Consider the following 24,655-nt stretch of genomic DNA (forward strand, 5'->3'; position numbering starts at 1 on the left):
CCACCCCCCAAACAAAGACTCCCACTCCTCTTGAGTCACAGTGATTAGGGGTTCAGACTCTCAGGAAGAAAAACCAAAACCTCCCTTTAGATCTGGTGCTGATTTTGACGACAAAGTCAGAATCCAATAGAGCATGGCATGTTTTGTGGCCTGGTTTCAGCAGTGCTCGGTTCTTTCAAGAAATTGAAAACAGCGTTTTTTTTAAGACGGCAAGTGTGAAAGTGTCCCCTGCCATTCTGTGGTAGCGGAAACGTTCAACAATAGACTGAAAGAAATAGTTCTGTCCGTCTCTCTCTAGTTCTCGGGACATTTCACAAGCTCACAACCACAACTTACACTCAAACATTGCTCCATCATTTTCGGGCAACAGCATTTTAGATAGGGAATCTTTCCCAGCCCTACCCAGAGATGACGAGGGTTGAACCTGAGATCTTCTACATGCAAAGCAGACGCTCTAGCCACTGAGTCTGTAGCAGAGCTGGAAATTCTGAGTTCTTGTCTGGTGCTTTATATTCTGCACTCTGTTAAGAGCCCCACTTCTGGTTACATGCCCAAGCCTTCTGCTTCCAATTTCAAGGTTTAAGTGAAGAGGTCTAAAAATCTTTAAAAGAGCCCCTTTTATCACAAAAAGCCACTTGCCTGTTTCAGAACAGGGTCTATGCATCCAGTTCCTCGTGGGAGTGGGTGGTGACCTCTGGTAGCGACACGCCAGCAGGAGCACCAGGTTGGCTTTGCCAACACATTTGCCCCTCACTGACTCCTTTGCCACCTTGCTTCTCCCCCTCTACTTCCACCCTCTAAGCAGCAGTGGCACAGGCAGTGGAGGGGGGGTCAAGTGAGGACCCCCACCCACCAACGGCTACGGCTTGTTGTGAGCTCCTGTAGCATCCTCTGCTCTTTCAACATTTCATCTACTTCACCTCTGGTGTCCAGCATCCCATAGCTGGTACCTGTCTTTTACTATGAAGTCGTAATATGGGACATGGACTTGCTTTTAATTTTTAACAGTATATATCTGTCTTTCTCTCAATTCTCCCACTGCTTCTTCTCCTTCCTTCCTTCCTTCTCTCCTTTCTTTGGAAACCCTGCCCCTTTATACCAAAACAGAAAAATTGCAGCGGTGCCGCTGGATTTGACCTCCATGAGGTTGGAGGCCAACACAATATACCACGCTAGTTCCTTGGTTTATAGCAAAATCTCTTCCCACCCCAGAAATAGGGGGACAGGAAGAAGTGTCACTGCCAACATACTTATCAATAACCTCTTGGAACACCTGCTGGCTTTTGACCTCTAAGTCCCCTTCTATGTGTGTGTCAACTCCTTTTTATCAAACTGGCTTCTCAAGTCTGCTTCTACTTGCTGATCTGCAGGTAGTGTGTACACCAAGGTTTTTCCCCCACCCACCCCCCCCAGATCCCTCTCTTCCTCTAACACAATGGACTGTGTTTTTCTACTGTAAATTTTGACCTAGCTTGCTATGAGCACCACCAGACTGCAGAACCCAAAATAAGCTGTGTGCTCTCTTATTCTGTCTGGGAGTTTTCCCTCCCTGCTCCTACCTTCCTGTATATACCTGTCTGAGGGTCAAGGCATGCAGTCATGTGGAAAAGGCATACAGTATGCTATGTGTCTCCGTTATTTTATGCCTTCTGCATGTTCATTGGATTCCATGTGGTGTGGAAGTCTTTGCAGAATGCAGCCTTGTTTCCTTTTTGTTTTTTTCAATGTTCCTCAGTTTGGGGGGGTTCAGAGGGAAGGGGAGGGGATGGTTGTATATGTGGTGATGAGTGGAGGAGAAATAGAACTGCTGTGTTCACAAAGGGAGATGCTTCAGGTCTTTCCAAATGATCCGTCAAAACCTGACCAGGGCACTGCTTAGTTTTTGCAGTTTAGTCACTCAGGGCCCAATTCAAGTTGCAGCATGATAACCAGAATGTGGGGAGGGAAGAATAGCATTGTTTCAGGGGGAACTGCCGAGCTGTTGCTGGCTTCTTATAAAATTAAAGACTTGCGGTGTTCTAGTGTGGCAGCACGCAACCTTCAAATACAGTCATACCTCTTGTTACATTTGCTTCAGGTTAAATCTTTTCAGGTTGCGTCCCACGGTGACCCAGAAGTACCGGAAAGGGTTACTTCCGGGTTTCACAGTTCACGCATGCGCGGATGCTCAAAATGACGTCACACACATGCGCAGAAGCAGCAAATCGTGATCCGCGCATGTGCAGACGTGGGTTGCATTCTGCTCATGTTGCGAACGGGGCTCCGGAATGGATCCCGTTCGCAGCCAGAGGTACCACTGTAACTAAACCTTGGCTGCCCAGCTGACTTATCTTAGGATTACCAGGTGTCCCCAGTTCCCGGGGACAGTCCCTGGATTGGCAGATCTGTCCCCGGACAAATTCCGTCCCTGGAATGTCCCCAGGTTTGCAAATCTGTCCCTGGGAAACGTGGCAGCGGCAGCCTCAGTAGCCCGGAGCCAGCCTGGTAGCGCAGTTGGCTCTGGCTGGCTCCGGGCTGTTGCCGCTGCCACTGCCGAAGGGGAACCGGGGAGGTCCGGCGGTACAGATCTCCTGCTCCCTTCCCCGTTTGTTTTGACTGATGGGGGAGGCTCGGGAGCTGCGGGTGGGCGGCCATTGCCCAGGAGGTGTGCAAGGCACATAGTTCCTCTGCCAGGCAAGGTACAAAGCCCTTCTTTCGCACCCTGTGAAACATAAATGCACAGAGTTTTTTTAAAAACTGGGCAATGGCCGCATGCCCACCCATGACTCCCAAGCCTCCTTCGATCTCCTGCCCCCTTCCCTCTTTGTTCTGACAGACTGAGACAGGCGGATGCCAACCAACCACTGTGGTTTGGGCTGTTAGAGAGAGAGTATGTACCTGCATGCACACACATGCACACTTCCTTGAAGGCTGTCTGCTCCTACTGCAGGGCCAGCTTGATAGAGGATAGGCTGAAACTGAGCTCAGATCACCACCTGATCTGATGGTGGGCAATAGTAACGGTAGTAGAGAGGAACCATGCCAAAGGTGCTTCAGATTGGCACAGAGCATTTTCCCTCATCTGCCAAGCCAGAGATTTGGGATGTGATATAGGCTTGTTGGTGTTGGCACCTGTCTCTCTTTACACACCATCGATGGGGACTAGTGTTCCTTTGCCTTCTACAGTGGTACCTCGGGTTACAGACACTTCAGGTTACAGACTCCACACTTCAGGTTACAGACTCCGCTAACCCAGAAATAGTACCTCAGGATGAGAACAGTTGCTTCAGGATGAGAACAGAAATCGTGCAGCGGCGGCACAGCAGCAGTGGGAGGCCAATTAGCTAAAGTGGTGCTTCAGGTTAAGAACAGTTTCAGGTTAAGAATGGACCTCCAGAACAAATTAAGTTCTTAACCCAAGATACCACTGTATTCACAAACAACACTCTCCTATGAGAACTATTTAATAAATTAATAATTGCAAGGAGGGGTACCGACTTGCTCCCCCACATTGAGGGGGTGCGGCCACGTGACACGTCACGTGATACCTCCTGACACATGTGCGGAAGGCGTTCTTTACGCTTGCTCGCCCCAGCTGCTGCCCAGCTCCTGGGTTCCTGGGCTGCCAGGTGGAAGCTGGGACAAGTGAAGGCAATGATTGCCCTCCCTCTTCCCAGCCCCCACCTGGTGACCTCCTAAATATTGGGGGTGGCACAGACCCCTGCCCCCAAATATTGGAGGGCTGGAGCCCCTTGCGCCCCATATACCCACCACCCCTGATTACAAGATGGCCCACTATGGGTAGTTTACATGGAACTGGGACGTTGCGTGCCGCTTATCCAACCCCCTGCCCTCAGACAGGATGTTGCACTCTGAAATATTCCCAAGAGACAGAGGGCAACGTTTGGAAGTCATGGAGTTGGCATAGCTGTTTGGACAGCAAGATGTCCTGGGCTGCCTGGACGCTAAAGAATACTGGACACTATTCTCTGATTGCTGGGGCCAGGAATGCACCTTCGGCACTTGCTACCCATGCAAACTAGATGTGCCAGGTATTTCAGCCTGCTCTGATCTACTCTGAGATACTGGGCTCTACACCAGGGATGGACAAGAGTTGATCTCTGGGTAACTTGTAAATCAGTGAAGGTTTCTGTTCAACCGTAGCAACAACTATAAGTCTCTCTCTTTGGATGCTGAAATGAAGAACACTTGGAGTGGGGTTTTGTGTGAGAAGACTGAGACAAAAGCAAATTCCTGGGACGAGCATGTGCTCAGAGGCATCCTTTTACCCTTCTTTAATTATGAACTTTACGTTTGCCCCGCTGAACCGCTTTGCAGATATTTGGCTTCAGTTGGTTGATCTTGTTAAAAAGAAAGAGGATAGTCTGCCCACCTCTGCTCTCCAGCTTACACAAAGCTGGTGCCCTCCAGATGTGTTGGACTCCCACTAGCCAACATGACCAATACTGGGCTGCATCAATAGGAGTATAGCATCTAGATCAAGGGAAATAATAGTGCCATTGTATTCTGCTCTGGTCAGACCTCACCTGGAGTACTGTGTCCAGTTCTGGGCACCACAGTTCAAGAAGGACACTGACAAACTGGAACGTGTCCAGAGGAGGGCAACCAAAATGGTCAAAGGCCTGGAAACGATGCCTTATGAGGAACGGCTAAGGGAGCTGGGCATGTTTAGCCTGGAGAAGAGGAGGTTAAGGGGTGATATGATAGCCATGTTCAAATATATAAAAGGATGTCACATAGAGGAGGGAGAAAGGTTGTTTTTTGCTGCTCCAGAGAAGCGGACACGGAGCAATGGATCCAAACTACAAGAAAGAAGATTCCACCTAAACATTAGGAAGAACTTCCTGACAGTAAGAGCTGTTCGACAGTGGAATTTGCTGCCAAGGAGTGTGGTGGAGTCTCCTTTTTTGGAGGTCTTTAAGCAGAGGCTTGACAACCATATGTCAGGAGTGCTCTGATGGTGTTTCCTGCTTGGCAGGGGGTTGGACTCGATGGCCCTTGTGGTCTCTTCCAACTCTATGATTCTATGATTCTATGATTCTATGACCAGTGGTCAGGGGTAATGGGAGTTCTAGTCCAGCAACATCTGGAAAAGCACCAGTTTAAAGGTGGCTGCCCTGGACACTTCTGGCATTCCAAGGTTGGGTGATTTCAGAAATTGGCTACACATGCATTTCCTCTCTTAATAAGTCGTAGCATTTTTTTCTCCAGCAAAGACAATGAGTAAGCTGTATTTCATAGTGTTTTGCTTAAGAAGCTTTCTAAATGATTGTTTTATAGGGCAGCAGAAGCACAGCTTTGCCCATTTGGTACATGGGACCCAGATATTGACTCTTAAGGAAGAGCTGCTGCTTCAGAGGAACCACAATTTGCCTAGCCCTAGATCTGCAATATATTGGGAAAGTGTGGCATATTGGGAAATTGAGATTATCTTTCCAGATTTTGTTGTGTTTTGGAGTGTTCTCTAGGATATGGCTACATAAGCATCTGGGGCAGCAGCAGGGGAAGGGGGTACATACTGCATACTTTCTTCTTTGGCTATCACTCGTAGCTGAGTAAGATTGTCTTCCATAAACATGGTTTTAACAATGAGTCTGTAAGTGACTGTGGAGGCCAATTCTGGATCCACACATCCTTCCACAGTGGGGACATAGGTTTCCAGGTGGGAAGTTGATCACAGTGTGGATTTGCCAAGCGTGCCTTCCTCTTAGTACGTTTCTCCCTTCTGTCCTGAGTTTGAGTGTCTTCAAAGCCCATGACACATTTGGTAAAGGCTGTTCTCCAACTGGAGTGCTTGCAGGCAAGTGTTTCCAATTGTTGGTGTTTATACTACATTTTTTAAAATTTGCCTTGAGACAGTCTTTAAACCTCTTTTGTTGACCACCAGCATTACGCTTTCCATTTTTAAGTTTGAAATAGAGTAGTTGCTTTGGAAGACGACAATCAGGCACAACATGACCAGTCCTATGAAGTTGATGTTGAAGAATCATTGTTTCAACACTGGTGATCTTTGCTTCTTCCAGTACACTGGTATTAGTTCGCCTGTCTTCCCAAGTGATGTATAAAAATTTCCGGAGACACTGTTGATGGAATCTTTCGTACTGCATAGTGCTGGTGATGTCACTAGTGACCTAACTGCCCTTCTCAGGCACATGTTGCCGTCTTAAGTGGTACTCAACCTGCAAAAGAGAATTGCATTGGAAAGTAATGCTCAAGAGAAGACTCTCGATCAGTCCCCCCACAATACATAGAGGCAATCAGCTTTCCCACTTGACTTTAAGACTTCCAGGAATATCCCCACAGAGATGAAACAGAAAAGAGCTTCTCCCAGACTTGGCTGTTGATGCTTGCCAGTTTGAGCATCTTTGGAAATCCCTTTGTATAGACTGAGCACTTCCATTTTTTGTGCCCAAGGCTTTTTAAAAACAAGAAGGGTGGGAGTAGCATTACATCTCCCACATATGTATTCTACCCTTCACCCTCACCAGTTACCGTATTTTTCGCTCTATAAGACGCACCAGACCACAAGGCGCACCTAGTTTTTGGAGGAGGAAAACAAGAAAAAAAATATTCTGAATCTCAGAAGCCAGAACAGCAAGAGGGATCGCTGCGCAGCGAAAGCAGCGATCCCTTTTGCTGTTCTGGCTTCTGTGATAGCTGCGCAGCCTGCATTCGCTCCATAAGACGCACACACATTTCCCCTTACTTTTTAGGAGGGAAAAAGTGAGTCTTATAGAGCAAAAAATATGGTACTTTTTAATGGTTGTTGTCTTTGAGTCAGGGGTATCCTTCCTCCCCCAAACAGCTTAAATGTGGCACAAGTGGGATTTAAATGGACTGCCTACTTAATGCCGTAATAATACAATCCTGAACCTGTTCACTTAGAAGTAAACCTCATTGACTTACTAGAAAAGAATGCAGAATCAATCCCCAACCTACCTTTCTAGTATTGGGAGACAATTACTAATATTTTAATTGTATTTGATTTGATTTTCTCTAGTTCTTTCATACCTAGTTCTTTCAGCCTTTTCTTGCAAGACTTACCTTTCCGGCTCATCAATAACTTTCTTGAGTCATGCCCAGAGCAGAGACCTTCAAATAAAATCATACCAGCATTGAAAATACCAGTATTAGAGCTTCCCTAGTCTTGGAAATAGTGCTGTTATGAACAGAGCCTATAAGGAGGGCATTGGCACTTTGTATTTCACAAAACTCTACTTTGGGGCAGTTTATACTTTCAGAAGCATCAAATTGTACAGGTTTTTTCCTGGACTAGATTACTTCAGGCAGCACCAGAGTGAGTGGTTGTGTTTTTGAATACACCTACAAAATAAAGATGTTGATGAGAAAGCCATGCTGAGCGCTTCTCCCTCTCTTGGTAAGCCTGACCACTTGATTCTGATGAAGGTTTACTGGCCTCAGCTGACTCAGGTTCATTTTGTTATCAAATGTGACTCTTACAACCTAATCAGAAGCGTTGCTTCCTAGTCAGATTCCTCTCTTACAATGGTGCATTTTGTTTTTCGTACCTATACGGAACACTTTGCATTTGTCTTTGAAAAAACTTAATTTCATGTCTATGTGCCCAGCTCTTCAGTTTTTGAGAACTTTTAATTTTTAACTTATCCTCTAGGCTGGGGCAGTGGAGCCAAGCCCTGACCCTTGGCTGTGCTATCTGGGACTGATGGGAGCTGGAATCTAGCAACAGCTTAAGGGCCACACGCCCTCTATCCCCACTCTAGACTGTTTGTTGTTCACCACAAATTTGTGTCATTTACAGAACTGATAGCTGTACTCGTATCAAGCCTCATTCCAATCTGATCTTGAGCCATATGTGATTTCTCCACCAATTTGCATATTCATTTTAAGATAGTTTCTTCTAGTTCATATATTCCAGACTTCCATGCATGGCTCTCACGAAGGACTAAGGCCTCCAAAGCCTTGCGCCAATATGTACCTGCCAGGTGTTCCTTGCCTGCTAAATCATTTATTTTTCAAAGCAGGAAGTTAGGACGGTGTAGGATCTGTACTTTAACAACAAGAAAAGGTTGTAAGCTGGTTGTTCATACCTCATTTTCTTCAAAACGTTTATGAACTTACTTATTGTAATATCGTTCCCAGCATTGATGCTTGCAGGTGCATAATTCCAAAAGTTGTTCTCCCTTCCCCCTTTTAAAAGATACATGTTGTTGTACTTCTCTTCCAACTTGAAGGGCCAGATATGTTTCCCATGAATTTTCAAGTATGTCAGCTATTATTTCTGAGATTTCCCTACTAAGTTTCTAATTCATTTTGATGCCTGAGGTAGAAAACTCAGCTGTTCGTTACCTCCACCCACACTCCCTTCTCTAATTAATATGGGACGCAATCTGTCAGGATGTTTGCATTGGCATGAATGGGAAGTGTGCAAGAGCATTACTGTGCAGTTCTTCCTGTTCATTTCAGTGGGGCTTGTAAAGGAGAGCTTCCCCATAGGTTACTCCTCATAACAGAGATCAGTCTGCAACCCTTAATGGGTGTAGAATCCGCTGCCTCTGGAATTCCTTGGATAAAATGCTGTCTTAACTCTGCTGAGTTAAAATAATTCAGATTGTCTAGGTGATTCTTTATTTCACTGACTTTTTGTCTTTATCTGTGAAGTGTTGCTGCTTTCCTTCTTCATCAAGACGGAAAGCATTCAGGCTTCAGTCAGCAGCCCATTTCCCACAGCATGGTTTCAGTCTATAGTAAAAGGTGTAAAGATAAAGGGACCCCTGACCATTAGGTCCATCCAGTCACGGACGACTCTGAGGTTGCGGCGCTCATCTCGCTTTATTGGCCGAGGGAGCTGGTGTACAGCTTCTGGGTTATGTGGCCAGCAGGACTAAGCCACCTCTGGTGAACCAGAGCAGTGCACAGAAACGCCGTTTACCTTCCCGCTGGAGCGGTACCTATTTATCTACTTGCACTTTGACGTGCTTTCGAACTGCTAGGTTGGCAGGAGCAGGGACTGAACAACGGGAGCTCACCCCGTCACAGGGATTCGAACCAACGACCTTCTGATCAGCAAGTCCTAGGCTCTGTGATTTAACCCACAGCGCCACCTGCGTCCCAGCAGAAGGTGTACTCCTGGTAAAAACCAGATTGGAGCGTCTCCTCCCCGCTCGTCCATAAAAGCAAAAACCATAATCCCTGGTTTATGTCTGAACACAAAACATTATGGTTTGTTTCACTCTCAACAAACCACTGTCAGCAGGCCAGGAGCAAACCTTAGCTACAAACCATGGTTGATTAGGAGCAAAACAAACTTCACATCCAAACCAGTGGTATCCGCAAAGCTAGGGGTCATGTTTCTGCTTCAGTTGTGTTTCTCATTTACCTTGACCTGCACATGCCTCTCTTCGAAGTTGAGCAGGTTCTAAAAACCAGTGTTGTCCTTTCTACACAAAAAAAGTGGGGTGGGATAATATCACCCCTCTCACCCTCATGCACATGCCTAATGAAGTCTCATACTCTTGGTATATTCAAGCATGGCCAGTCTTCAGATACTTCAGATATTTGTACAGTGGTGCCTCACAAGATGAAAAGAATCCGTTCTGAGAGTCTCTTCGTCTAGCGGTTTTTTCGTCTTGCGAAGCAAGCCCATTGACGGATTAGCGCTATTAGTGGCTTTTAGTGGCTTATCGGATCAGCTGATAAGCGGCTTAGCGGCTTAGAAAAGGGGGGGAGGGGGGAAAACCCGCAGGAACTCGCAATACATTTTCGTCTTGCGAAGCAAGCCCATAGGAGATTCGTTTTGCGAAGCACCTCCAAAACGGAAAACTCTTTCGTCTAGCGAGTTTTCCGTCTTGCGAGGCATTCTTCTTGCGGGGCACCACTGTACTGCCCGGTTCAGGCCCAGGGTCAGCAACTGACCCCCTTATGCAGGACCCAGTCAGGTGCCCTGACACTGAATCTGAGTCCCCTTGGTGCTCAGCTACAACCTGCCATTTTAAATTCCCCCACACTACCCTGGAGCAACTCTACAACCGAGTGCGTTGTTAACCCACAATTTATGAAAGTGCAGTCATGGTATTGCAGGGGTCTAACCCACTTAGGAAAACAAAGAATGGGGTGGAAGGAAAGGCCAGATGATTTGTACAATCCAACCCCCTGCAATGCAGGAATCTCGACTAGATCGTACATGACAGATGGCTATCCAACCTCTGCTTAGAAACCTTCAAGGAACGAGAGTCCACCACTTCTCGTAGGAGTCTGTTGCACTGCTGAACAGCCCTTACTGCCAGAAAGTTCTTCCTGGTGTTTTGTTTTGTTTTTTATAAATTTTTATTAGATTTTCACAATTAATATTAAGACAAACAATACACAATACAAACATACAAACACAAAAAACAAACATGTATAATTTCATATCCAATTTTCTTAAAACTTATTTCGCTGACTTCCCCATACCTCCCCTTTCTGGATTCCAGTTTCCAAATTTGTTTCAGCAAATCCTTCCCCTTAATTTCATCTAATTGTTTCCTTTCCTTTTCTTTTACTTAAACTTTTTTGGTTGTAATCCCTTTCTTTCTATAACCACAACATTTTAACACTCATTAACTTTACAATATTTCTTAAGATAAATTTTAAATTTCTTCCAATCTTCTTCCGCCGTCTCTTTCCCCTGGTCTCGGATTCTGCCAGTCATTTCCGCCAATCCCATGTAGTCTATCACCTTCATCTGCCATTCTTCCAGAGTGGGTAGATCTTGTGTCTTCCAATACTTTGCGATGAGTATTCTTGCTGCTGTTGTAGCATACATAAAAAAAGTTCTATCTTTCTTTGACACCGATTGGCCGACAATGCCCAAAAGAAAGGCCTCTGGTTTCTTAGGGAAAGTACATTTAAGTACCTTTTTCAATTCATTATATATCATTTCCCAGAAAGCCTTAATCTTCGGGCACGTCCACCAAAGGTGAAAAAAAGTGCCTAAAAAGTTCTTCCTGGTATTTAGTTGGAATCTCCTTTCTTGTAACCTGAAGCCATAGGTTCAGGTTCTACCCTCCAGAGCAGGAGAAAACAAGCTCCACATGACAGCCCTTTAGATATTTGAAGATATCTCGCCTCAGTCTCCCCTTTTCCAGGCTAAGCATCCCCGGCTCTTTCAACCATTCCTCATAAGGCTTGGCTTCCAGACCCGTGATCATCTTGGTCGCCTTTCTCTGCACACATTCCAGCTTGTCAATGCCCTTCTTAAACTGTGGTGCCCAGAACTGGGTGGGAGACACAACAGCAGCCATCTGGCCTTCTTGCCATACCACAAACCTGCCTGCCTGGATATGAATGAGGCAGATGTGGGAGCAGCACAGAAGGAAAAAGAGAGGATGTTGTTAATCCTACCTAGGTGGAAAGAGCCTTCAGCTTGGGGGCAGAGAGGGGAAATGGAAGCTTTTCTTCCTCTGCCTCAGATTGCGAGGACCTGTCTGAATTTTGGGCATCTGAAGAGATTGTTTCCCCCAAAGTTCAGTAGGGGCATATGTGTTTAACATAATATAAAGATAATGGGTTAAATCCAAGGGATTCTATCCTCCACTTTGTCTTGCGTTTGGAGGATTTCCCAGAGACCCGGTCCTCTGGTCTGAAAATGGGGGCAGTTGCTAAGGAGACTCTTGTTGCTATGGAGATAGTTCTGAGGCGCAGTGGATTGGCTGCCAGAGATGACGAGGATGCCACTTCTGTTCCCCTTTTCATGTCTCTTCTCTTCTCTTCTCACCCCCCCCCCTTTTGTGGTTCCGCTATATGCAGCTTTGAGGAAATGTGTGATGGGAAGCAGGAGGGGAGCGATTGGTAGCTTTGCTGAGGGGAGAAAAAGACGAAATCAAAGCAATTGAGGAAGATGTTTGGGACACGTGATCCTGGGGCAGGGGGTGGAGAGAGAATGAGCTTGTAGGTTTGGAATGGAAGAGGCCAGAGAAACTGGGCCTCAGCATACACTAGCATGGCAAGGGAAAATGGGACACCCCTAGGTGATTAAAATGTGTCAGGCCGACCTCGCAGCCAAGAGAAGTGGGGAAGGAGCTTCTTGACACGCTGGTGTAAGTTCTCACACATGTAAGAACTCCATCTTGTGAAAACTTGGGACTGCCCACAAACACTGCCCCCACTTCCGTCTCTGAGCACGGCCACAAACACTCGTTCTTGAAGGTGGACTGAGCTATTAGCAGCCTCTGGTAAGAGACTGAAGCACAGGCCCAACTTCTCATGAAGAGCAATTGAGCTGGTAAACCTGTGCTGTGGACCATACATACCACTTTAGACTGCAGGTGGACGTTTCACACAACAGAAAAGTTCCCCACGCGGGCGGAAAATCCTGCACATATAAAATTGGCAAGTCAGAGGGAAAGGTGAGCTAGGATCCTGCTTCCTGGCATGCTAATTTGCTGTTTCCTAGGAATTTTATCTATTGCATGTGTATCTCATGCTATTCCATTGCCTTTCATCTGACATGATACAGCCCAGGCATAATTTGACTACATCACCTGCTATTTGGAAGCACTAGGCCACAATTTAGCAAGTGGTAACCTATCATGGTTGTATGCAGGTGGCGCCGTGGGTTAAACCACAGAGCCTAGGACTTGCCGATCAGAAGGTCGGCGGTTCAAATCCCCGTGACAGGGTGAGCTCGCGTTGCTCGGTCCCTACTCCTGCCAACCTAGCAGTTCAAAAGCACGTCAAAGTGCAAGTAGATAAATAGGTACCGCTCCGGCGGGAAGGTAAACGGCGTTTATGTGCGCTGCTCTGGTTCGCCAGAAGCGGCTTAGTCATGCTGGCCACAGGACCCGGAAGCTCCCTTGGCCAATAAAGCGAGTTGAGCGGCTTAACCCCCGAGTCGTCCGCGACTGGACCTAACGGTCAGGGGTCCCTTTACCTTTTAACCTATCATGGTTGTATTCCATGAAACAGGATGCCATTTGTCTGGGGTGTCTGGTCCAGTGTGTGTGGAGGGGAGAACACGGCCACTGTTATGGAATAGAAATATCTCCTTAAAACCTCCTTACTTGGACAGTACAAACAACCCAGTGGCGAGAGACATGTCTTGGGCATTAAGTACTTAAGGAAATGTCATTTATAACCACCCATAATAGTTGTTGCACCAGAGGGACAGGGAACCCTGTGTGAAAGTGGGGTGGGCTAGGAAATATCTGAAAGCCTACTCTTACAGGTTATGCCCAGCTTCAAAACAAGGGTGGAGCTAAGTGAGTGAAAGTTAGGAAATGCTGGCTCTACATGTAGTTGGTTCTCAGGCTGAGCAGCAAAAGCCATGGTTGGAGGATCCACAGCAGATCTGGGACTCCCCACCCCAAGCCCTCTGCCCTAATAATAATAATAATAATAACAATAATAATAATAATTTTTATTTATACCCCGCCCTCCCCAGCCAAGACCAGGCCTTAGGGCGGCTAACAACCAATAATAAAACAAGTTGATTAAAATACAACTTAAAAAAACAAGAATTAAAATACAACATCAAAACATTAAAATGCAGCCTCTTCACAGGAGGAGAAAGGAAAAAAGAAAGAGGGGGAGGGAATCAAATTGATCCTAAGCCAAAGGCCAGGAGGAACAACTCTGTCTTACAGGCCCTGCGGAAAGAAATCAGATCCTGCAGGGCCCTGGTCTCATGAGACAGAGCGTTCCACCAGGCCGGAGCCAGTGTTGAAAAGGCCCTGGCTCTGGTTGAAGCTAATCTGACTTCCTTAGGGCCCAGGACCTCTAGGGTGTTGCTGTTTATGGACCTTAAGGTCCTCCGTGGGGCATACCGGGAGAGGCAGTCCCGTAGGTACGAGGATCCTACTTTGTATATGGTACATTGTCATACATGGGCGTAGCTAGGATTTATGTTGGGGAGGGGCAGGCTTCAGGGTAGGGGGCAGAACTTCCATTAGTTAAGTATTTTTATTGATTTATTTGCTGGGGGGCAGCTGCCACTCCCCTGCCCCCCCCCCCAGCTATGCCCATGTTGTCATAATGGCTGGTGCCCTAATAGATTTTGAGAGCAATGGGCATTTGACAGTGGCGGTGCAATTTTGACCTTTGTTTCATGCTGGAGAATAATCATACCACGAGGGAGTCTAAAGCCAAAATGGCACATGCATTTTAAAGTACTTTAATTATCACTTGGGAATCTATCCTTACTTCAGTTAATTCACTACCACTGTTTGCAAGCTAATGCTTTTCCTGCTTTAAATGTTGACATGCAAGCAGAGAACTAAAAATACGCTCCAGATGGAACGCTTCTGTTCACAGGTGATGCACAGGCTAAAATGAGGGTTTTTAATCCACCTTCTCAGATGGTCGTCAATTGATTTTTAAAAGCTTAATACATTCACATATTTAAAACTGCATTTCTGTCTTTTACACAAGCACACCAGGCTCAGGAAAGAGGCTTGTAAGTGCTTTAAGTAGTATGGGTGACAGCAAGTTAATGCAATCACCTTCATATCTTCATTTGGTGGGAGTGAGCATATAAGAGGGGGGGAAATTACTTTCTGGCTTTACACTGATGTTTTGTAGTTCAGGTTTAGCCCAGCCTTTCATCTGCTGAGCAGTCTGGCAAGTCTGCCTCTCCCAGCCCTCATGGGATACCCTGAAAGAAATCTTAATGACTTATAGAAGAGGGGTGTTTTTTGGGGGGGGGGTTAGGAAATGTAGTGAACAGAGTTTCCAGTTTCGGAGTGCTAATTTAACTCCAACTCCTAAAGTTCATTCCCTTCTTTCTCTCATATAAGTGTATGAACGCTGTTCACACCTATGGGAGACAAGTGCTGTGTGCAAAAGCAAAATCTGCCTTCTACCTCACTGTAGGGTGACATGGCCTTCGTGCACAGGGCTCCCACAGAGGTTTCAGCGTGGGCTTGTGCACAGAACATGCTGAAACCTACATCAACCCCTCTGCCCTCATCCGCCTTGTCTGTCGTAAAGATAGGTAGTTTGCTAGCAAATGATAAAAGGGAGTTGAGCAGAGGAATCGGGCCAACAGCAGAAGCTGGATTGCAGCTGGGTCTTGTCGCAAGGAAGTCTGCCTCCCAAAACACTTTCCGGTCCTAAACACTGGCAGCTCTTTTATGTTCAAGGCAGGGTCTGGTCGTGGGTGTAGTCGGGGGGGGGGGCAGCAAATCCTCAAAAAGTATCAAAAGGCATTAATAATGCTTAAGAAACTGAGGTTCTTGACACACACACCGCCCAACAGAAACTCCACAACTTTTGAGGTGATCTCTCAAAAACAGCTCGACAACTTTGGGGGCGATTTCCCCCCAAAAGCTCAACTCCTCTCTCTCTCCCCCCCCCAACAAAAATCCTGGTTATGCCCATGGATCTGGTTGAAGCTACATTCAGCTGACTCCACTCCAGACTTGATGTATTGTTGCTGGCCAGCTTCTCTTATGCAAGGGGAGAAAGTCTGGCTAAACACTTAAGATGTGGGAGGAGGGAGAAGATTGTACTTGTGATGGTCCATGGCTGGTTTAACTCTCGGTACTCTTAGGCTAAGGACATGTCTAGGTGGTAGCTACTCATTTTTCTACTTGGCTGTGGTAGCAGACAACTAGCGGTGTGAAAAGTGTTTTGGAAGAAGGCAGGAAATCAACACACGCACAGACACACACACGCAACCTCCTTCCACCACATACTGCTCTTGGGAAGCTAGCTTGGCAAGTTGCATAGGCAAGTTGTCCTTATCAGCCACAGGGCTATAGGGAGATCAGCCTAACTTGAAGCAGGTACTCTTCAGGAATCAAATACAGCAGGCATGTCCAACAGGTAGATCGTGATCTACCGGTAGATCACTAGAGTCTGTGGTAGATTGCAGTAGATTCCTCCCCCCCCCAAAAAAAACCCTTTGCTTGTCAATAACAATGGGTAGATCACAGCCAGTATTTTTATAATGTGAGTAGATCACAGTCTCTTGGGAGTTGGATGGGCCTGAAATACACTAACCCAATGTTCTTGGCTTGCTCCTTAAGAGCCATGTTGGCAATGCTCAAACATGCCACTACAGTAATAACTCGGGTTACAGACGCTTCGGGTTGCGTGATTTCGGGTTGCGCACTGCACCGAACCCGGAAGTACCGGAACAGGTTACTTCCAGGTTTTGGCGCATGCACAGAAGCCCTAAATCGTGCTTTGCACATACGCAGAAGTGCTGAATCGCAATCCGCGTGTGCGCAGACGCAGCGCTGCGGGTTGTGACCGCTGCGGATTGCGAACGTGCTTCCTGCACGGATCATGTTCGCAACCTGAGCATCTACTGTACTGCATCTTCACACAAGTAAGAAGCAGCGATTTGGATCATTTATCTGAGTTTGTATACTGCCCTTTTCCCAGGAGTCACAGAGAAGCACGTTGACCTCTCAAGCACCCTGCAACAAGGAAAGGGCAAGTTTGAATCAGGAAAAAGGGCAGGTATAAGAGACATAGCAATGAAGGACAGAATTTCCATGTAGGCTCTAGCTGGGTATGTGTGGGCAACGCTGTTTTTCTAGAAAAAGAGGTGCCGGAACTCACCATCAGTGCCTCCCTTGTTCTCTTATCATGGCAATGGCACCTACCTGAGAGGTGCCGGAACTGAGTTCTGGTGATTTGCAGCTGAAGAAAAGCCCTGTTTGGGGGATTGGCAGGGACAGCGCAAGAGCATCTGTCCGCAAAGCTTTTGCATGCCTGGGTGAGTCCAAGCAAAGGAAGAAGGGATTTGGGTTTTTTGTCCTGTATCAGAGAAGCGCAGGCCTTGGATTGCACTTCCACATAACAGCATCCTGACCCTTAATCAAGAACAGCTGAAGCAGCGCTGTGGAAGTCCTCCTGGAAGGTGGTTTTTCCCTTTGGTTTCTTCCTGAGGCTGCTGCAGCTGGGCGGTCTGTAGCATTGCCCATGTCTTGGCTGACGAGCTGATGAGTCACCTCAACCCTTCTGCCAGGGAGCAGCATCCGGGAGTTTTTTCAAGGACAAAGTGGGTTTTGAAATGACAGCAATGTCAGGCACCGAACTGGGAAAGCCAGTCCCTTTGCCCCAAATCCTTGTAGTGCTGGTTGCAGGAAGGGATTAAGCTTCAGACCACCAAGGGGTACCAAGGCTCTAGAAATGATAATGAAGTAGGTCTGATGCAGGATTACCAGACAATGTGCCTGTCTGCCCCCCCCCCACCCTGCCAAAAAAAACCACACACAGAGACACAAAAACTTTCAAGATTTTGATGTCCAATGAGCTCACCACACTTTCTTTCAATGCTGGGTATGAAAACCTGCTGCCACATCATCTGACATTTGGTGTATCCATCTGGACCAAATGTGGGGAACTTGTGGCCTTCCAGATGTTGCTGGACTCCAACTTCTGACAACGTGGTCAGTGTTCAGGGATGCTGCAAGTTGCAGTCCACGTGCATCCAGAGGGCCACAGGTTCCCCACCACTGATCTAAACCATGGGTAGGCAAACTAAGGCCCGGGGGCCGGATCCGGCCCAATTGCCTTCTAAATCCAGCCCTCGGATGGTCTGGGAATCAGCGTGTTTTTACATGAGTAGAATGTGTCCTTTTATTTAAAATGCATCACTGGGTTATTTGTGGGGCATAGGAATTTGTTCATCCCCCCCACCCCAAATATAGTCCAGCCCCACACAAGGTCTGAAGGACAGTGAAGGACCAGCCCCCTGCTGAAAAAGTTTGTTGACCCCTGAACTAGACCATGGACCAGTTTAGATTCCCCCTGTCCCAATGAGATCACACGGAAATCCCTGTATTTTTAGAACAATTGTTGTTGGGTTGTTGTTGTTTTTAAAAAATGTCATAATAAAGAGACAGCTGTGTTATCAACATGGATTTTAAAAAAATGAATTTCTTTTATTGAAACTAGGGAATTTGTGCCTTTGGTGTGCATTCTCAATATCAAGAGCTACCCAGTTTATGAAGCTGGTCAAACATGTGGATGACCCATAAGGAATTATTCACGTGCAATGATTGCATATGGGTTGAAACGTCAGCTGGTGGGTGAGGCATGGATGGGTCAGTGGATGAGATGACCTCCCTGTCCTCTCTGTGTAAATGATGTCCCTGTGCCACAATAGATTGGGGTTTCACTCGTGAAGCCCTCTTGAACCTGAGCTGTTTTGAGAGTCCGCACACATTTGCAAGTCAGTTTTCCATACTCTGGGTTGCTTTTGGGCTAAAGCAACATGTGTCCATGGGTATGGCATGTCCTTTGTATTCTTATTGTTATTGTATTTGTATTGTATTGTTACAGATATGAGGTAACAGGGTCTATTCGTGAGTAGTAGAAATTAATAAATGGTAGGATTTTGATTATTTGGAATATGAAGGTGTGATGGGATGATTAGCTGCTTGTGCGTAAAATCGTGCTCCCTCAGAGTTTGTGCGTCTCCACAAACCTCTGTGTGTGACAGAGCTCCTCAAACATGTCTGCTCTAGTCACTCGTAGAGTCTGACAGTGGCTGTCTGCGGAAGCGCTTCCAGCAAAGAAGCTCCTTAATGGAAACGCGTCTCCTGGACTCACGGCGTGACAGTTTCCGGCGAGGTGTGGGTCTCCCTATGGGAGCCTCAGATACCTCCCCACTGTTCTCGCTGGAAGCGTCTCTGAGCCCTCCCTCCTGCTCGCATTCCCTCAGAGATCCACTCCTCCCCCTGCTGGTTCCTGCTTCAGCTGTTGAGTCTCTTTCTTCCTCCCTGAGCCCCTCCACCACCTGTTCCTCCGATGGCAGTTCCCTGACATCCACCTCCCCTCCAGGGCCCCCCTCACCCCCTCCCATTTCCTCTCCTCTGGGAGGTGAAGGGGTAAAACCCCGAAAAGAATCTTCTTCATCTTCAGACGTCTCGAACAATTCCCTCCATCGATCGCCGTCCTGGCTCGCTGAATCCTCCTCCTCCTCGGAATCTGTGAACCCCTCCAACTCCTCTTCTTTGTCGGTGGTGGCAAAGTATTCCCTCCGGAACCTCGCTACAGGCTGAGGTTTACGTGGGAACCTCTGATGAAAAGTTTCTATTAAAACTTCGTCATTGACATCCTCTGCCCTAACCCAGGTGTTTTCCGACTCCGGTTCCCCTTCCCACGTTACCAAATACTCTACTTGATCTCTCTTCCACCTGGAATCGAGGATCTCCGCTACATGGTAGCTGTGTTCCTTCTCCTCCATTGCTGGTCCCCTATTGACCCTCCCTTCTCTGTCCCCTTTATACGGTGACAGCAACGACCTGTGGAAAACTGGGTGCAGCTTCATGTGGTTCGGTAACCGGAGTCTGAAAGCCACTGGGTTGACCTGCTGCGTGACTTCAAATGGGCCCAGCCTTTTGGGTCTTAACTTCTTACAACCCCCTTTGAATGGTAACCCTTGGGTTGACAGCCACACCTGGTCCCCCACCCTAATGCTTTCACCTTCCCTTCTGTTTTTGTCTGCCTGCCTCTTATATTCCTCCTTAGCCCTGTTTAAGTTAAGTTGGAGCTGGCGATGGATCGCTTCCATTTCTTCAACGAACTGTTCTGCAGCTGGAACGCTCCAGTTCTCCCCTTCCCCCCCTGGGAAGGCTCGGGGATGGCACCCGTGATTAGCCAAAAAGGGGCTCATCCCCGTGGACACGTTCTCTGCATTGTTGTAGGCAAATTCTGCCAACACCAGCTTCTCCACCCAATCATTTTCTCTGTCATTCACATAACACCTCAAATATTGCTGGAGGACACCATTAGCTCTTTCCGCCTGCCCATTGGTTTCTGGATGACGGGCAGTTGAGAAATTAACCTCTACATGCAGTAAGCTCATGAGCTTCCTCCAGAACCTGGAAGTAAATTGTTTCCCTCGGTCTGAAACCACCCTCAAGGGGGCGCCATGCAACCTAAACACATTTTCTACAAACAATTTAGCGGTTTCTTCTGCTGTGACCGCATGTGAGCAGGCTATAAAGTGGGCCATTTTAGTTAACAGGTCTACCACAACCATGATGGCTGTTTTCCCTCTAGACCTTGGCAGATCAGTCATGAAATCTATTGCCACTGTTTCCCATGGTCTTTCAGGTGTGGGTAGTGGTTCTAATAAACCTGCCGGTGCCCGCCTCTCCCCCTTGGCTCGTTGGCATTGGTCACACCCTCTCACATACTCCCGCACATCTTCCCTGACCTTGGGCCACCAAAATTCCCTGGTAACCAGCCACATGGTTTTGTGTTGCCCAAAATGCCCTGCTGTGGGGCTATCGTGCAGTTGCTTGAGTACCTTCTCCCTCAATTCCCCTTCAGGTATATATAACGCTCCCTTGTAGTACAACGCCCCGTTTCTCTCCTCAAAACCCCCGGGTTTGTCTCCCTCCCTCCTGAGACCCCTGAGTTTGTCCTGGGCGTATTCATCATGCACCGTTCCCTCTACCAATTCCCTTTGCCCCACCAATGCCGCCCCACACACCCAGCGGTCCTCTGGAATGACATGGGTCTCTTCGGGTGCTCCCTCCCCCTCCAAATATTCAGGTTTGCGTGAGAGAGCGTCCGCCCTAACGTTCTCTGGGCCTGGCACGTAACAAATCTCAAAGTTAAATTTGGAGAACTCCTGGGCCCATCTCAACTGCCGTTGGTTGAGCACTCGCGCAGTTCTCCAATACTCTAGATTCTTATGGTCCGTGCACACTTGCACCTTATGTTGTGCACCAATTAGCAGGTGCCTCCATCTCCGGAAAGCCTCATGAATAGCAAGAAGTTCCCGGTCGTACACCGTGTAGTTCCTCTCGGATTTGTTCAGCTTTCGCGAAAAGAAGGCACACGGTCGCCACTCTGACTCCTCCTTCCCCGGCTGCAGAAGAAGAAGCACCGCCCCTATGGCTCTGTCAGATGCGTCTGTTTCGACCCTCAGCTTTTTTTGTAAATCCACATGCAGAAGTTGTCCTTCAGAGGCGAAGGCCCTTTTCAGTTCCTCAAACGCTCGCTCCGCCTCCGCCGTCCAAACAAACTTCTTTTTACTGCTGAGACAGTCCGTAATGGGCGCCGTCAGGTGGGCGAAGTTTCGGATGAACTTACGATAAAAGTTTCCAAACCCTAGGAACCTCTGCACATCCTTCTTGGTTTTGGGTGTTTTCCATTCCAGCACTGCCTGAACCTTGCCGGGATCCATGGCCAATCCCTTGTCTGACAGGCGGTACCCCAGGAATTCCACCTCCTTGGTATGAAACTGACACTTCTCCAGTTTCACCCACAGCCTGTTGGCTTGCAGCCTGCTCAACACTTCTCTGACGTCTCTCACATGTTGCTCCTCATTCTCCGAATACACCAACACATCATCTAGGAAGGCCACGCAATTCTTGTAGAGCAAAGGACCCAGTACGTGGTTCATAAACGATTGAAAGCACGCTGAGCCTGCTTGTAATCCAAAAGGCATAACGAGATATTCAAATGCCCCCAAAGGGGTGAACATGGTGGTTTTCCATTCATCCCCTTTCCTTATACGTATCAGGTTGTACGCCCCCCTTAGATCCAGCTTTGTAAAAATCTTTCCCTTCCGCACCCTGGTCAAAATATCAATCCTGGGCATAGGGAAAGCCACTGGTTCTGTCACTGCATTTAACCGCCTGAAATCACATACAAGTCTCGGCTTGTCCGTGTGCTTTTTATCCACAAAAAACACTGGGCTACCCCCCGCTGCTTTGGACTCTCTGATGAAGCCTCTCTTCAGGTTCTTGTCAATGAACTCTCGCAACTCCTGCATTTCTCTGTCTGACATGGCATACAACTTGCCTACAGGAAGCTGTGCTCCAGGGAGTAAATTGATCTGGCAATCAAAGGGCCTATGCGGGGGTAGTTGGTCAGCTTCCTTCTCGCTGAACACGTCGCTGAGATCTGCATACTGTGGTGGTACCTTCACCTTCTCCATTACTTCAGTCCCTGCTAGGGTGGCTTGGGCCCCTGCTGAACCCTTTTCCCCTTTGCAGTGTTCTAAGCAATGTGCTGAACCAAAGGAAACCACTCTTTGATGCCAGCCCACCAGCGGATCATGTAGCGCTAGCCAGCTCATTCCCAAAATAATGGGAGCGCCTCCCAAGGTGGCCACATTAAACGCTATCAGTTCTGTGTGCCTTGCCACCCTCATTATCATTGGGACGGTCTGCAAGCTGACTCCTCCTCCCAACAACTCCCTGCCATCGATCGTGGTCACCTGCAGGGGGTTGCTTAAAGGGATCGTCTGTATCTGGTGTTCAGCAGCAAACTCCTTGCTCATAAAATTGCAGGAGCTGCCTGAGTCCAACAGCACCTTTATTTTTAGGGGGTGTCCATTTTGCAGCTCTAGCGACACTTCAATCACTAGAGCAGGTTGAGGAGCTTCTGGCACGGGCACTTTCACTGCTCTTTGGCCTGGCTGCAGTGCCCAGACTGTGGCAACCAGGCGTTGGCTTTTACCTGCTCTGTTTCTCCCTGCTCTCCTCCCTCAACAGCTCCCACCATCCCTTGCCATTCCTTCCTCTGGGGGCAGACTCTGGCAAAGTGGCCTGGCTGTTGGCAGAGATAGCATTTCCGGGCGCCCTTTCCCTCCTTCTTAGCCCCCTCACTGGGCTTTGAAAATGCGCGCGCGCACGCGCGCTGTTCCGATTTCCATCGGCTCTGCCGGCGGGAAAGCTGGCTCAGGAATGTCTGGAATGCGGAACTCCTTCCAACGTTCCCCTCTCCCTTCCCGCCTCTCCAAGGCTCTTGCCTCCTGGCGCGCTCCTATGGTCAGCGCAGATTTGGTCAGCTGATCCATAGACCCCGCCCTGGGGCTCCGGGACAGTTCGTCTTTCACAGCCGAAGAAAGACCTTCTTCAAATAGCATCTGAATGGGTGCCGCCGATAAATCCCCCCCCAATCTGTGAACCAGCATGGTAAACTCAGTCCAGTACTCACGGACAGATCGGCTTCCCTGCTTGCAAGCCATTAGCTGTCTGCGCACCACCCCTTCCTCAATATCGCTGGAAAACATGATATCCATTGCACGAAAGAACTTCATCGTGTCCTTTAGTACGTCATTGTGCGTTGCCATTAGGGGTCGAACCCAGTCCCGCGCCCCTTTCTCAAGATGCCCAATTACGAAAGCAACTCGCGATTCCTCATCAGGGAACTCATCAAACTGCACATTAAGGTATATTGCATCTCTGTCCTAAAGGCATGGTAATCCTTGGGGTCCCCCCCAAACTTCTGCACCAATCCTGGTACCTTTCTGGGGAACTGAGTGGCTCTCCCCTTCTTGTCTGCATCCTGAGCCCTTCTCTCCTCAAGCCTCGCCGTCTGCAGCGCAAGTTGGACTTCCAACGCTCGGTATCTTTCTTCCAAGCTTGGACCAGCTCCAACCCCTGCTCCTCCGGTTCCGGCTGGGTCGCTCATGATGCCTTCTCCTGCACAGGCAGCGTACAGAGACTGTCAGACTGCTGTGATGGGATGATTAGCTGCTTGTGCGTAAAATCGTGCTCCCTCAGAGTTTGTGCGTCTCCACAAACCTCTGTGTGTGACAGAGCTCCTCAAACATGTCTGCTCTAGTCACTCGTAGAGTCTGACAGTGGCTGTCTGCGGAAGCGCTTCCAGCAAAGAAGCTCCTTAACGGAAACGCGTCTCCTGGACTCACGGCGTGACAGTTTCCGGCGAGGCGTGGGTCTCCCTATGGGAGCCTCAGATACCTCCCCACTGTTCTCGCTGGAAGCGTCTCTGAGCCCTCCCTCCTGCTCGCATTCCCTCAGAGATCCACTCCTCCCCCTGCTGGTTCCTGCTTCAGCTGTTGAGTCTCTTTCTTCCTCCCTGAGCCCCTCCACCACCTGTTCCTCCGATGGCAGTTCCCTGACAGAAGGGAAAATACAAGTTGTGGAGGAATTCCTGCACTAGCCTATGCAGAACATGGCCAAGCTTGGGCCTTTAAGAAACAATGCAGGGCCATTGGCAAGGCAAGAGAACAGTCCTGCTCTTCTGCCCTGAAGTGTGAACAGAGACTGGGGATTCGGAAGGTTGCCAGGGTAACTGGGCATGATGTCACAGGAAGAGTCTGGAGTCTTTGGCACAATAGCTGAAAAAAAGGCCAGAATGATCTTGGACGGGCTGGCTGAAGGCAAGTAGAGAGAAATGCCCTGGAATCAGCTGCTGTACTGCTGTGGGGAACAAGCCCCTTTTGAAATGGCCATGCTGTAAGATCTAGAGTGGATCTAGACACAGGAAAAACCCCCACTATAAATAAGTCAAAAAATAGATCATTATAACAAAAGGGGAAAAAATCTCTATGGAAAACTGTGTTTTAAAATTTCCTGTTCTCTGGCGCCATCTGGTGTTACATATTTATAGCGCATTCAAATCGCTGTTTCTTTACTAATGTAGCTGAGTTCCTGGACTCCACGCAGATTAAAAGTATATATATATGTGAATAAACCATATATCTTAAGGCTATGACAGCCTCTGCTGTGTCTTGCATCTCAAACAAGCACAGACCCTGGAACCTCCTTGGAATTTTGCCATGGCTTGGCAGAGATTGGGAGTGCGCCCAACTTTTGCAACAGTATTAATAAAAGTCTGTGAGTTCCCATGTGTATCAATGCATCACATGCTTGCACAAGCGTTCTTGTGCAGCTGAGACACTGTACCTCCATATCCACACAATAGCATCTCCACACACGGGAAAAGTCTGAATGCATGCTTGTGTACTCACACA

At 47.9% G+C, this 24,655-nt stretch overlaps 1 protein-coding gene across 6 annotated transcripts in view; it reads left to right on the forward strand.

Annotated features, from left to right (window-relative positions):
• Positions 1-24,655, forward strand: part of PDE4A (phosphodiesterase 4A) — a 346,813-nt gene that overhangs the window by 291,570 nt on the left and 30,588 nt on the right. The window lies entirely within an intron of this gene.

This window comes from Podarcis bocagei, assembly GCF_964188305.1.
Source record: "Podarcis bocagei genome assembly, chromosome: 17".
Lineage (NCBI taxonomy): Eukaryota > Metazoa > Chordata > Lepidosauria > Squamata > Lacertidae > Podarcis > Podarcis bocagei.